Source organism: Cnephaeus nilssonii, assembly GCF_951640355.1.
Source record: "Cnephaeus nilssonii genome assembly, chromosome: 3".
NCBI lineage: Eukaryota > Metazoa > Chordata > Mammalia > Chiroptera > Vespertilionidae > Cnephaeus > Cnephaeus nilssonii.
The window spans coordinates 108,852,710-108,867,245 of NC_137074.1; positions in this window are offsets into that span (position 1 = coordinate 108,852,710).

Sequence of the window (14,536 nt, forward strand, 5' to 3'; positions counted from 1 at the left end):
AGCTTATAAATAACAAAGACTTAGATATATTTTAATTAAATAATCCTCAAAAAATATTTTAGCAACCCAGCATTCATCTCATATAGACCTGAGAGGATGTTTTATATGTTGGAGGTCAATTGAAGAAGCTCTGCTCTGACACACTGGAGTATGATTTTTATAATATTTAAAATATAAGGCATCTCATAAATTCTCCATTTTCAGCTAATTTTTAAAAGAGGCTCATTTTAATTCTATTAGATTTTTCCTCTCAGTTAAGAATGTATAATTTTTGTTCTCAGTAATGTGAAAAAAAATAATGACACTTCCAATTTCAACATATGTAATTAAGATAGAACCTCTGGACTCTTATCAAACCAAGTTGTTAGTGGAAGTAATTGTAACAATAATAGTAACCATAGAAACAGTAGTCAGAATAGAAGAAATAGTTTCGTTTTCGCCCTTTCACAAATCTACAAATTTGGATCATCATCTCCTTCAGGCTTCAGTTAGCTGTGTCAAACTCTCAGTCTGAGGTGATCCTTTTAAAGTAGAAGAGAAGCATGTGTTTCTTTATACTCAGAGAAAAGTATTTGTAGGAACATGCAGTAAGTTATAGAGTGAAGGGGTTTGTGGAGTGACAGCTCTCTAAAAATCATTCTAAAAATGTTGGAGAGAGATTCTATGGCCATTTCCATTTATAAATAACCCTTTACCTGGTAAATGGCTGAGAGAGGATTTCAAACACTAGTGCCTGCTCAGGATGAAGCACTGTGTGACCAGGGGCATGTGCCTGGGTGGCTCTTTAGCTGTGATTACAATGATTTGACACTGCATGAAAGTTAGTTTTTAGCCACTTTTAACTGTCGTCTAAAGAAAGAGGCTAGTATCCTCTGGACTTGGTAGCCAGGTCTGCCTGTGAGTCCAACCCTGGTTGCAATGATTACTTCTTCTTTTTTTTTTAATTAACAAGAAAACTCGTGTCCCTCTCTTAATGGAATTTTCAAATTCACCTTTCTCTTTCATGCTCATTTTTCTTCCTTCTCTCATCATCTCCTTATCATCATCATCCTTTCTCTCTCTCTCTGTCTCTCTCTCTCTCTCTCCTCTCTCTCTCTCTCTCTCTCGCACATTATAAACAAATTGAGCCTTCTAACTTTCTCTCATCCATGATGCAAGAAATAGACAATACTTGCATAACAACTTCCAAGCAGATGTTCAAAAAATTATTCCCTGGAGAAACCGATTATTCAAAAAATAAAAATACCTCTAGATTTGGGGGTTATTGGAAAGAAAAAAATGCAGCTTTCTACCCATTCACCATACTGTGAGGCAAATAAATTAACAAGGCCTATCACTGAAATTTGCTATTTCATTGTCTGTGGCCTATCTATAAGGACCACCAGACACCTCAGGAAAGCCTCAGACAAGAGAGACAAAAACAAACAACAAGAAAAGCTAAACTTGAAAAAAAAAAAAAAGATCTATGAAAAAATAGCAAAAATTTCACCAAACCAATAATTAATGTCCTCTGAGACTTAAAAAAAAAATCTACAAGACAAAATAGGAAATAAACTAAAAGAGAGGGCATGTGTGTGAGGCAGGAATTGAAAATAGGATAACCAAAGTTTTATATTAAATTAGGGTATAAAAGATAAATTGAGAAAAATCTCTCAGAAATTGTAACAAACAAAAATACTGAGAAGAAAAATAAAGAAGAAAAGGTATGAGAGTGTAGATAGAAGAGGGAAAGAACTGAACTGAAAAAGAAAAGTGGATTTGAACACCTTGTTAGGAAAGGAACACAGGTTTATCTTGGCCATTAAAAAGAGAAGTAACATTTGCAATTGCAGCTGGTGTTAAACTTATGAAAACACCAGGCTACTCTGGTCTGGAGGAAACTAACCTAGGAGGTTTTGTTTGTTTGTTTGTTTTTCTCCAAGAATGGAGGAAAGGTAAAGAGGAGGGGATAACCAAAGCATGTCTCCTGAATCTGTATGTTCTGTTTCACAGTTATTGTGTATTCTTTTTAAAATAAATGGTCCATTGCTTTTATGAATGAAAATTATAATTTGTGAGAGAATTCTTGAAGTATTATTGGCAAAGAGTAGTTTAGCTCTAGTTATAAATAGAAGTAATGCTGTTATTTTAAGAGATCTCTCTACTATGTCTCAAAGTCACTGACCAATTCTATGGTTATTCCAGGGCTCAAAACTTCTCTAAAGAATGGATGGATTCTGGCCCTAGCTGGTTTGTCTCAGTGGATAGAGCTCCAGCCTGTGGACTGAAGGGTACCAGGTTCGATTCTGGTCAAGGGCACATGCCTGGGTTGTGGGCTCAATCCCCAGTAGGGGGCATGCAAGAGGAAGACAATAAGTGATTCTCTCTCATCATTGATGTTTCTATCTCTCTCCCTCTCCCTTCCTCTATGAAATCAATAAAAATATATATTTTAAAAAATAATGGATGAATTTTGAATTTTCACATATACTAATCCAAAGTAGGTCTCTCCAAGGAAGGCCACCCAAGACTAGGGATGGATTCCCTAAGGGAGAAGCTCCCTGGTAAACTGGGTCCTGAACATGACAGTTTAGGGCAGTGATGGGCAACCTTTTGAGCTTGGTGTGTCAAACTTCACCAAAAAACTGAGCATAACTCGGGTAGTGTGTCACTTTGAGGAAAAAACATTATTTCGCAAATGTTTCATCCTCAGGAGCAGCAAATCTTTCATCCTCGGCACGCGGCCGCCTCAGCGGCTGCGTGTCATCAGAAATGGCTACATGTGTCAGTGCTGACATGCGTGTCATAGGTTCGCCATCACTGGTTTAGGGAGAAAGATGGTCTGCACTCTAGGACTGTTCAGGGGCCAGTCTCTGCAGGAGAAGTTCTCTATGAATGAGTGCCACAGTCTTTGCACAGCTAGGGTTCAGGAATCTGGAGAAGGGCTGTGCATAAATGAATAGAGACTAGTCAGGAAATATAAATTTGGAAGGCATTTGGGGGAACGAGATGGAAACTTAGCTCTAGAAACTAAGATCCCTGAATCTCCGGACCTGTGGATTTTTATTAACACATTTTTCCCTTTAGCAAAGCAGATATACATATCAAAGGTAAGGTTTGGTAAACAGTAAAGGATTATCAGGTTAGGGAATTGCCCTCAGCTGTTTGGCAGCAGGTAATAAGATGCAGATTTTCAGCCCTGCTGAAAATGTCCATCAGCCTTCTGACAAACTTCTCACATTTATTATGTTAACTACTGTCCTTATCCTCCAGCACATGAGACTCACACAGACCAATGAAAGATTTCTCAATTCATGAAGGTAAACAGATCTACAAGTGTGAGGAATACAGAAAAGTGTTAAACAAGAAATGATTCTTGGTTTGACATAAGCAGATTCACACTGGAGTGAAGCCCTATGAATGCACAGAGTGTGGGAAAACCTTTAGCAAGAGCACCACATGATCCAAACAGGGGAAATGCCATATGCATGTCTGGAGTGTGGAGAGGCCTTCAACTTCCTGTCACACCTCCCCAGGCACCAGCAGATCCACACCAGAAAACCCTATGTGTGCAGCCAGTGTGGAGAAGCATCACTCCAGATTGATCCTGCATAACAGGAGCCACACTGGAGAAAAACCCTTTGTGTGCAGTGAATGTGTTCAAGCCTTCCACAATAAGACTAGTTTTCTTTGACACTACATCATCCATACTGGAGAAAAGCTGTATAAGTGTCTCAAGTGTGGCAAGGCCTTCTACAACAGGTCTCTCCTCAAGCAGCACCAAAGGACTCACACCACAGAGAAGCCAAACGTATGTAGTGAGTGTGGAGAAGCTTTCACCCATTGCTCCACTTTTATCTTGCATAAAAGTGCCCACACTGGAGAAAAAACATATGAATGCAAAGAATGTAGGAAAGCCATTAGCAGTCAGTCAGACCTTATTCATCACTTCAGTATTTACACTAGAGAAAAGCCTTATGAGTGCAATGAGTGTGGGAAGGCCTTTAACCGCAGGTCATACCTCACAGGACACCAGCAGATTCAGCAGAAAAGCCCTATGAGTGCAGCAAAGTCTTTTGCTACAGGGAAAAACTCATTCAATAGGCCATTGTCCACTACAGGAGAAGCCTTTTGTGTATACTGAATGTGGTAAGGCCTTCACTTACTGCTCCACTTTTACCTGCATAAGAGAGCCATATTGTAGAATAACCTTTTGAGTGTAAAGAATGTGAGAAAACCTTCAGCACTAGGAATTATGCTCATTCAACACATCAGCATCCATGCCAGAGGGAAACCCTATGAGTGCAGTGAGTGCGGGAAGGCCTTTCACCACCAGTCAGGCCTCAAGAGGCACCAGCAAATTCACAGTGAGAAAAGCCATATGATTGCAGGGAGTGCTGGAAATCCTGCTGGAGCACAAGCCTCATTTGACACTAGGTCATGCACACTGGAGAGAAGCCCTATGAAAGAATGCAGGCCTTTGGTGGCAGCTCAACCCTCACTCAACATCAAAGGGTTCATTGTGGGAAAATCTTTGTCAGTAGAACAGACATGGGAAGACACTCCCAAGTGGCCAATCATCAGTCAGCCTCTAAGAATTCCTATTGTGGAAAGACTTTGAATGTAAACACTGGAAAATCTTTTGCAAGAATCTGATCATTTATATCATAGAGAACCCCCCTCTCCCCACCAGTTTTTTTTCTTAGAATTTCCTTCTGCATCTGAGAGTTCATCCAGGAGCATGATCTGATCTTTACTGTGTACTTAGGAAAACCTTCAGCCACATATTTCTCCCTAGTTTACACTGCAGAATTATCTAAGGGATATTAAAACAAAGCAAGAGGAGACATTAAAGCAAAAAAAACAACAACAAATGCAAACAGTTTCTTTCAGACTTCCAAGATAAACCTATGGCAATTCATCATCCCTTACTTTATATGAAGAGTGGGGAGTGTTGTTTCAGAGTTCAGAGGGCTTCGTTCCCTTATTTGTCTTGTGCATACATTCACTTCTGTCCAATGTCAGGAGAGTTAGACAGTTGAGGCTCCATTTGAAAACAATGATTGTTCTACAACATTGTCTCCACCTGTGAGCAGCGTGAGTCTACGAAAAATATGAAGGCTTAAGTGACCAAATGCTTTTATCCTATCTAATAAAAGAGTAATATGCAAATTAACCATCACTCTGTGACAAAGATGGCAGCGCCCATAGCCACAAGATGGTGGCACCCAGTCCTCTCACCTCTCAGCCCCACCGGAGTCCCCCAGTCCCGGGGGATGGGGGGAGAGTGGCCACTGAGAGCAGGCAGCATGAGCGGCCTGGCAGAATGCTGCCCAGAGGCCCTCCTGACCCTTTATTAAAAAACAAAAATAAATTTACTCCCTATGGAGTGATCCCACACACACACACCTGCAGCCTCAGGGTCTCAGCCTCAGAAGTGCCTGTGCCCACATGGAGCGATCCCCTCCCAGCGGCAGCCTCGGGGTCTTAGCCTTGGAACCTTGCACATCCCCAGTGAGTGATCCCACACACACACACACCTGCAGCCTCAGGGTCTCAGCCTTGGAAGCGTCTGTGCCCCTATTGAGTGATCCTGCCCCACAGGCAGCCTCAGGGTCTCAGCCTCAGAAGTGCCCGTGCCCCCATGGAGCGATCCCCTCCCAGCGGCAGCCTCGGGGTCTCAGCCTCGGAACCTTGCGCGTCCCCTCAGAGTGATCCCCCACACACACCTGCAGCCTCAGGGTCTCAGCCTCGGAAGCATCCGCCCCGTCAGCGAGTGATCCTACCCCACAGGCAACCTCAGGGAGTCAGCCTTGGAACTTCCCTTGCCCCCAGCCAAGTGATTGGAGCGGGCGGCAGGGATAGGGGAGTAGGAGGGGGTATCTGGATGACACTGCCCAGAAAACCTCTCCTATTGGGCAGAAACTTGTGACCAGGTCAGGGAAGTAAATGGGTTTTGTTTAAAATCTTTACAAACTGCAAAGGAAATGTCTGAGGTAGGGTTTCACATCAGAAGTAACTTACAACTAATTTCTGAAGGCAAACTGCTACATTGCAGTTACATTACTGGAGAGTACCCCGTGGTCCGGAGGTCGGGCTCTGCAGCAGTGGTGGCGGGTGCTCCCCACCCTGGTTCCTCAGCACCTCTGGCCAGGCTTGAGCCCACCCAGGAAGGCCTTTTCCCTTATAGTTTTCACCAAGGCAGGGAGGTTTTGTAGACATGAATAAGAAGTGCCCACGCACAAGTCCTAAAGATGCCTGGGCCGGCAGAAATGACAAACAAATAGGGAAAAGAGCAAAACCAGAAACACCACTGATCCCAACATAGATCATCTTTTTCTTCAGATGACCGTGTGTTTCCCTCTTCTTCATCTTCTGGAAGCAAGACAGATTCAAGTACTGATGATTCTACCAATGGAAAAGTTAAGAGAAAGAGAGGATAGAAAAGGAATAAAAGGAGAAAAGAAAGAAAGGATAAAAGATGAAACATCAAAAAAAAGAAAGAGAAGGACAAAAGGAGGAAACAAACACATGATATCACCTTTCCAAGGTCTCATGAAATTCCTGTTTAAGCAGTTTATTTTATGACACTTTTAGTTTGGGTTTACATTTTTACTGGTTTGTCAAGACCACAGCAGGTATAGTGTCCAATATGTTAAAGAAAAAAACCCTATCTAATAAAGAGGGAATATGCAGGGGAAGGCAGTTGGGGGTCACTGGGCTGGCAGGGGAGGGCAGTTGGGGATGATCGGGCCAGCAGGGGAGCAGTTAGGTGTTGATCAGGCTGGCAGGGGAATGGTTAGGGGGTGATCAGGCTGGCAGGCAGAAGTGGTTAGGGGCAATCAGGCAGGCAGGCAGGCGAGCAGTTAGGAGCCAGCAGTCCCGGATTTTCAGAGGAATGTCCGACTGCCGGTTTAGGCCCAATTCCACAGAGGTCAGGCCTAAACCGGCAGTTGGACATCCCCCGAGGGATCCCAGATTGGAGAGGGTGCAGGTTGGGCTGAGGGACCCCCTCCCTCCCGAGTGCATGGATTTCATGCCCCGGGCCTCTAGTATTGAGATAAAGATGCACAAGTGATACAGAAGAAGCTTCTGAGACTATTCAATTTTCTGTTAAAAATGTCAAACAGAAACACTTTAAAAAAAGGTTTACATATGAATTTGAATTTTTTGAATAAACATGATATTTCTTCATGTCTTTAACCACCCAAAATTCATTCTTCATCCTGATCTACTTATTTTTTCCTCTATTTGTCTATGGGATGAAGTAACAGTGTCACTGTGTAACCTTCCCAACTAGATCCTAATTATACCCTCTGATTGTGAATTCTAAGCTTCTTAAATCCTTCTTAGAGAGGCTTCCACCTCAGCAATTTTCTAGGAGTTGAATTAGAGCCAAAAGAAAATAAAAGGCATGGCTGAATTAAGTTAAAGAATAATGATAAAGTCAGAATACACACAGAGAATGTGAAACCGGACAACCAGTGAATCCAGGCTGCCTGTCACTACTTGAGCCAATTAAGTAGAAACAGGGTTGAGTCATATATGAGTGTTCATTCCAATAATGCTGGCAGTATGGGAGAGCAGGAGGTCACCCACAAAAATCTCCTCTGCTCCTTTCTCACACCTGTCAGAATGGCTATCATCAACAAATCAACAAACGACAAGTGTTGGCGAGGATGCGGAGAAAAAGGAACCCTCGTGCACTGCTGGTGGGATTGCAGACTGGTGCAGCCACTGTGGAGAACAGTATGGAGTTTCCTCAAAAAACTGAAAATGGAACTCCCATTTGACCCAGTAATCCCACTCCTGGGAATATATCCGAAGAAACTAGAAACACCAATTAGAAAGGATATATGCACCCCTATGTTCATAGCAGCGCAATTCACCATAGCTAAGATTTGGAAACAGCCTAGGTGCCCGTCAGCAGATGACTGGATCAGAATACTGTGGTACATCTACACAATGGAATACTATGCTGCCATAAAAAAGAAGGAATTCTCATCATTTGCAGCAACCTGGGAGGAATTGGAGAACATTATGTTAAGTGAAATAAGTCAGTCAATGAAAGAAAAATACCACATGATCTCACTCATTTATGGATAATAAAGAACATTATAAACTTGAACAAGAAGATAGATACAGAGACAGTAAAGCATCAAACAGACTGTCAAATTACAAGGGGAAGGTTAGGGAGAGGTGGGGGAGATAAGAGATCAACCGAAGGACTTGTATGCATGCATATAAGCATAACCAATGGATGCAAAACTCTGGGGGATGGGGATATATATGGGAGTGGGGGGTGGGGAGGGCAATGGTAAGATATGTACACATATAATACCTTAATAAAAAAATTGGAAAAAAAAAAAATCTCCTCTGCTCCTTCCCATAAGCCAGCTGCTTATATTGGGTAGAAATACAAAGATTAATGGGGAAGCAGGAATTACAAGCATGACAGAAGTAGGAAAGATAATGGTTACAGGTTACAAGCCATGATAGCTGGGGGTCACGAAGGATGGGAGCCTCTAGGACCAGATTGTTTCAGCAAAAAGGTTGTTACTCTTTCCATGATAATAGGCAATTATCAGAAAAGGAAAATGGACTGACTGCATTCCAAAGTTAACTCCCATGCCAGGTTAGAATGTGCTTTCTTTAATCAGAATAGAACAATCATGGTTAACAACATGATTAATATTTCTCAGAGCATGATTAATATCTTACTAGAGGCCCAGTGCATGAAATTCATGCAGGGGTGGGGTGGGGGGGCCTCAGCTCATCCTGTACCCTCTCTAATCTGGGACCCCTCGGGGGATGTCCAACTGCTGGTTTAGTTGGACATCCCTCTCTCAATCTGGACCACTGGCTCCTAACTGCTCACCTGCCTGCCTGCCTGATTGCCCCTAACCCCTCAACCTGCCTGCCTGCCTTATTGACCCTAACTGCCTCTCCCTGCCGGTCTGATTGCCTCTACCTTGCCCCCCCCCCCCCTGCCAGCCTGATCAACCCTAACTTGTCCCCCCTGCTGGCCTGATCAACACTAACTTGCTCCCCTGCCAACCTGATCACCCCTAACTTGATCCCCTGCCAGCCTGATCGCCCCTAACACTGCTTCTGCCTTGGCCCCCAGTCTGGCCTCCCTCTGTAGGAAGCGACCTGGCATATCAGGGGAAGGCACCGCCCCCATTACCCTGCTGTTGCTGCCACTGCTGGCCTGAGCCTCTGCCCTTCGCAGCCACCCATAGCTGCCTGAGCCTTGGCCCTCACAGCCATTGTGGCTTTGTCTGGAAGGACGTCTGGAAGACATCCACTCTAATTAGCATATTACCCTTTTATTAGTATAGATTTGGGGACCATTACAACCATGCAGAAGTTAAAGAAAACACATGGCCCTGGCCGGTTTGGCTTAATGGAGAGAGCATCGGCCTGTGGACTGAAGGGTCCCAGGTTCGATTCCAGTCAGGGACACATGCCTGGGTTGCAGGCTCGATCCCCAGTAGTGGGCCTGTGGTAGGCAGCTTATCAGTGATTCTTATCATTGATGTTTTAATCTCTCCCTCTCCCTTCCTCTCTAAAATCAATTTAAAATATTTAAAAAAAAAACACACACACATTATCTTCACTTTGGGCTTTGGCATTTTACAGTATCCTTTGTGCAGTACTTTAACTTCCCTAAACTTTCCTTTACCCACCCTTAAAATGCAATCTATTTTGGGGAAGATGATCAGGAAAGTGATTCCAGTGGGTAGAAGTTTTTTTTGGAGGGGATGAGGTCATGAAAATATTTAAAAATTGAACATGATGATGGTTGTACCACTCTGAATTTACTTTAAAAATCCAGTTCATTGCACACTTTAGGTGACATGTACAGTATATGAATTATCTATCAACAAAGCTGTTCTTTTATTTCTTTTTAAATAAAGACCAGTCTTATAATCAATTGCAGATGTTTTCAGAGCCCCCCACTCCCCCCCAGGATTTGCTTACCGTGTCCCAAACCACGGCTGTGACTCCCAGTTGCCTCCAGTCCTGGTGGATCTGGATGGCGTGGTTTGCAAAGGAGAAGGTGGCAAGAGGCTTGTGGAATTTCTACAACCCCATTCCCACCATCTCCTCATAGGGCACCAGGGCCATTTCCACTGTGCCAGCTCTCTGCTTCCTTTAACCTGTTGGGCAAAAGAATCCTGCATGCTCTGGCCAGAAAGTGCATTCTCTCTTAGGTGGCCCAATTGCTTTTTTTAAGGTCATTTTATGGATTCAAAAGAATAAACAGAGATGTGGAAAGCTTTTGTCAAATTCCTTTTACATGGTTCTTCCAGTCTCATGGAAAGTGAGATGTGGCTCTGAATTCATCCCAAAGGGTATATTTGGGCAAAAGCACCCAGAACGGCACAACTCCTGCAGGGTGCCCTACACACTTCGCTGTCAGGACTCAGGGGGGCTTGAGGGTGAGCGAGGTGGTGGTGCCAGCACAGGACCTGGGAGAAGGTAGCGCTTTCTACACTGCCCAGACCCGCGTGGACTGCAGCTGCACCCACCGAGGTGGGCAGGGTGTTTCTGCTGTTTTGTTTTGCTCTGGCCTCCACCCCCTCAGCCACGGACCCACGCCTGCACTGAGACTATGAACGGCTAGATGGTCCTACTTTTTGGTGGACAGTGGATTCACTCCCACCTCCCAGAGACTGGCAGTTAGACACTGGCGGCTTCCAAGTCACTTGCAGGGAGAGCGCGGTCCTAGGTCCAGAACAGACTCAGGCATCCTCAGCTAGGAGTCCTCCATGGGCTAGGGGCTGCCGGTGGTTTGAAGGCTGGCCACGCCCCTGATCATGGCGGGGGTCCCCTCTGGGGTGCTGGGCCGACCTGGGCTAGGGGCCACTGGCAGTTTGAAGGCCAGCCATGTCCCCAATCGTGGTGGGGGTCCCTGCATGGTGACCGGTCATTTGGTCATTTCGGTCGTGATGCCTCTTGGCCTTTTATTATTAGGACTAGAGGCCCGGTACACGAAATAAGTGCACTCGGGGGGAGAGGTACCTCAGCCAGGCCTGTGCCCGCTCGCAGTCTGGGAGCCCTCAGTGGATGTCCGACTGATGGTTTAGGCCTGCTCCCCATGGAAGAGGCTCCTGCCACCACTGCTGCATTTGCCAGCAGTGAGCCTGGCTCAGGGCTTCTGGCTGAGCGGTGTTCCCCCCTGTGGAAGAGCATTAACCACCAGGGGCAGCTCCTGCATTGAGCTTCTGCTCCCTGGTGGTCAGTGCTTTTCATAGCAACCGGTCGTTTCGCTGTTTGGTCGATTTGCATATTAGCTTTTTATTATATAGGAGTACATATTATTTTAATGTCTCATTTCCCAATATATAACAGTCACTTTTTAAAGTATGTTTCGCAGTGGTTGAGCATCAACCTATGAACCAGGAAGTCACGGTTCAATTCCTGGTCAGGGCACATGCCAGAGTTGCTGGCTAGATCCCCAATGTGGGGTATGCAGGAGGAAGCTGACCAATGATTCTCTCTCATCATTGATGTTTCTCTCTTTCTCTCCCTCTCTTTTCCTCTCTAAGATCAACAATAAAAATATATTAAAATATGTTTAGGCTAAAAATTATATTACCCAAACAATTTAAATATTTGTAGAAAAAGTAAACACCTACTTTTTCAATAGTTTATCAGTATTACTACTGAGTCCACAAACTATGAGAATAACAAAAGACCTACTCTTTTACTTCCTCTTAAATTCCAATTATTGAATCCTAAATGGTACTCCATTTGAGATGATATTTTATGCAGAATATTTGGTGAATTATATTGAATTATTAGTATGATTTCTTCAGAGTTCTTAATCAGGATAAATCCTCTTTTATTTTTCAGGGTTACTGAGCTGTAGAATTAGATCTTGATGGCACTATTTATCTTCAGAGGGTAATATGACATAATGGAGATTAGCATGGACTCTGAAAGTTGAGGAACCCAAGCTCAAATAATAAGCAACTTTCAGTGCTAGAAAACACTTATATTTAACTCCACCTGTGCATGAAACATAAATGTGGAGATCAAACTTGTTTACATATGTAACATCCAATATAAGATGTAGAATCTTTTTCAAGATTTTAGAAGTTTCTTTCATCCCCCTTTCTGACTACTACCCTCAGAATTTCTTAATTTTCTGACTGTTATAATCATTGATAGTACCATCAGTTCATGAAATTCGTATCAGTGGATTTATATCATATCTTCTCATTTGTGTCTCACTTCTTTTGCTCAACATAATATCTATGAAATTAACCCATATTATTTTTCATATCAGGATTTTATTAGTTTTTATAGGTGTGTAGTATTCTATTATTTGAATTTACTACCATTCTTCTATTTTCCTGTAAGCAGATTTGAAAGTTGTTTCTAATTTGAAAATATTATGAATAAAGCTATGCTAAACATCCTTTCACAGATGATTTTGAGGACCTATATGCTCATGTCTTTTGGAGACATAAAAGCAGTAAATTTAATGACTCATGATGTAAGCATATGTTTAGTTTTAGTAGATACAGTTTTGCATCCTTTTATCCAATTTATAAAACCACCAGCAGTGAATGAGAGTTCCAGATCCTTCAGATACTTGCCAATAATTAATGTTATACACCTACTTAATTTTAGCTATCCTGGTAAGTAAGTAATGGAGGAATAAATTTTAGTTTACCTGGAAAGATGATATTGAATATATTTCATATATTTTTTGAGATTTGGATATTATTCTTTATCAATTCTTGTTTACATTTGTGTTTTCTCTTTCCTGAGGTGCCTTGACTTGCCCCATATTGCTGAAGAATATTTTCATTGGAAATAGGACTCTGTTGACAGTTCTTTTATTTTTAGACTTTATAGTTTCTAATGGAAAACCTATTGTCATGAGAACTACTTTTTCCTATAGATAGAGTGTTATTTGTCATTCAGAACTTTCAAGATTTTTTTCTTTGTTTTTATGTTTACTTTTCAGAAGTTTGACTATGATGTGGGTGTTGATATCTTTGGGTTTATCTCATTTTGTATTTGCTCACCTTCTTAAAATTGAGGATTTCTGTCTTTTGACCAATTGGAAGAGTTTTCAGACATTATTTCTTCAAGTACTCTTTCAGCTCCATCTCCTTTAATTTCTTCCTGGACTCCAAATGTTAGAGTTTTATTTTGTTTTTTGTTGTTGCTGTTGTTGTTTTGTTATGACTCCACTGGTTCCTGTGGTTCTGATCTTTTTCTGTTGTTGTTTTCAAGTCATTTTCTCCCTATATTCATTGGACATTTTTATTGTTATATTTTCTAGTTCCCTGTTTCCTCTGTTCCATCCATTCTGCTTTGAGCCTATTCACTGAGTTATTTATTTCAGTTATTACATTCTTTTTTTTTTATTTTTTTTATTAAGGTATTATATGTGTACATATCTTACCATTGTCCCCCCGCCCCCACCCCACTCCCATACATGCCCTCAATTACATTCTTCTGTACTATAATTTTCATTTGGTTCTTCTTTATAGTTTCATTTTCTTTGCTGAGACTTTCTATTTACTTGCCATAACTTTCTTTTTTTCCCATTTAAGGATGTTCAAAATCACTCATGTAAAGATTGTTTTGATGGTTGCTTTAAACTTATTATCAAATAACTCTATCATCTCTACTATCTCAGTGTTAGTATCTACTATCTTTTTTTTCAATTTTAGATTTTTCTGCTTCTTTGTATGAATAATTTGATAATTGAAACCTAGAAATTTTGAGCATTATGAAACTCTGGATCTTTTTCAACCCTGTTTTATCTGGATTGCTTTGATAGTGCTCTGGTAAGGGAAGGGTGAGATGCCACCTCATTATTTCAAGAAGAGAGTAGAAGTCCAGCCAGTTTCCCCACTTGGCCCAAGGGTTGCAGGTGTGTGTGTTGGGGGGTGTATTCATTATTGTTATGAGATGGTGGGAGTTCTGGCTCCCTGCTATTCTTCTGCCAATATCTCCCCAAATGGAGGGATAAGTCTGCCTTGTTTCTATATCTTACGGTTTCCACTTACATGACCCAGGACTGACTTCTGCTGTGTCCCAGAACCCTAGCCTGCTGTTCAGTTGTCCATCTGGTCATTTAGGTCATGACGGACCCTAGCTATTTATATATTAGGATAATTGTAGCTAGAAAACTGTTTTATTTCTGCCTCTAAGAAGTGCACCTCATTTTTAATCTTAAAATAAAGATTGTGTGAAGGTTCATTGTCCGATAAGTTGATTAGAATTTTAACATGAAGTGAGCATGTGTACATGCAGGTATGTGTGTTTCACTGTTGAGACCACGGGGTTAGTCCCAATATAAAGAATAATGATTAGTACCCTTATCAGTGTATTTTGGACTTTCCTTTGGTATGTTTTTTAACTACATGTGATAGTATTACCTCACATTAAGAAATGTACTATACAGAAAGATACAAAAATAATCATGTATTCACTTTGAACATTCCTCAGGACCTTTTAAATGACCATGTGTAGATTTGTATTGCCATTGAAGGCCAAGCCATTTATAATATACTACAGGCCCAGT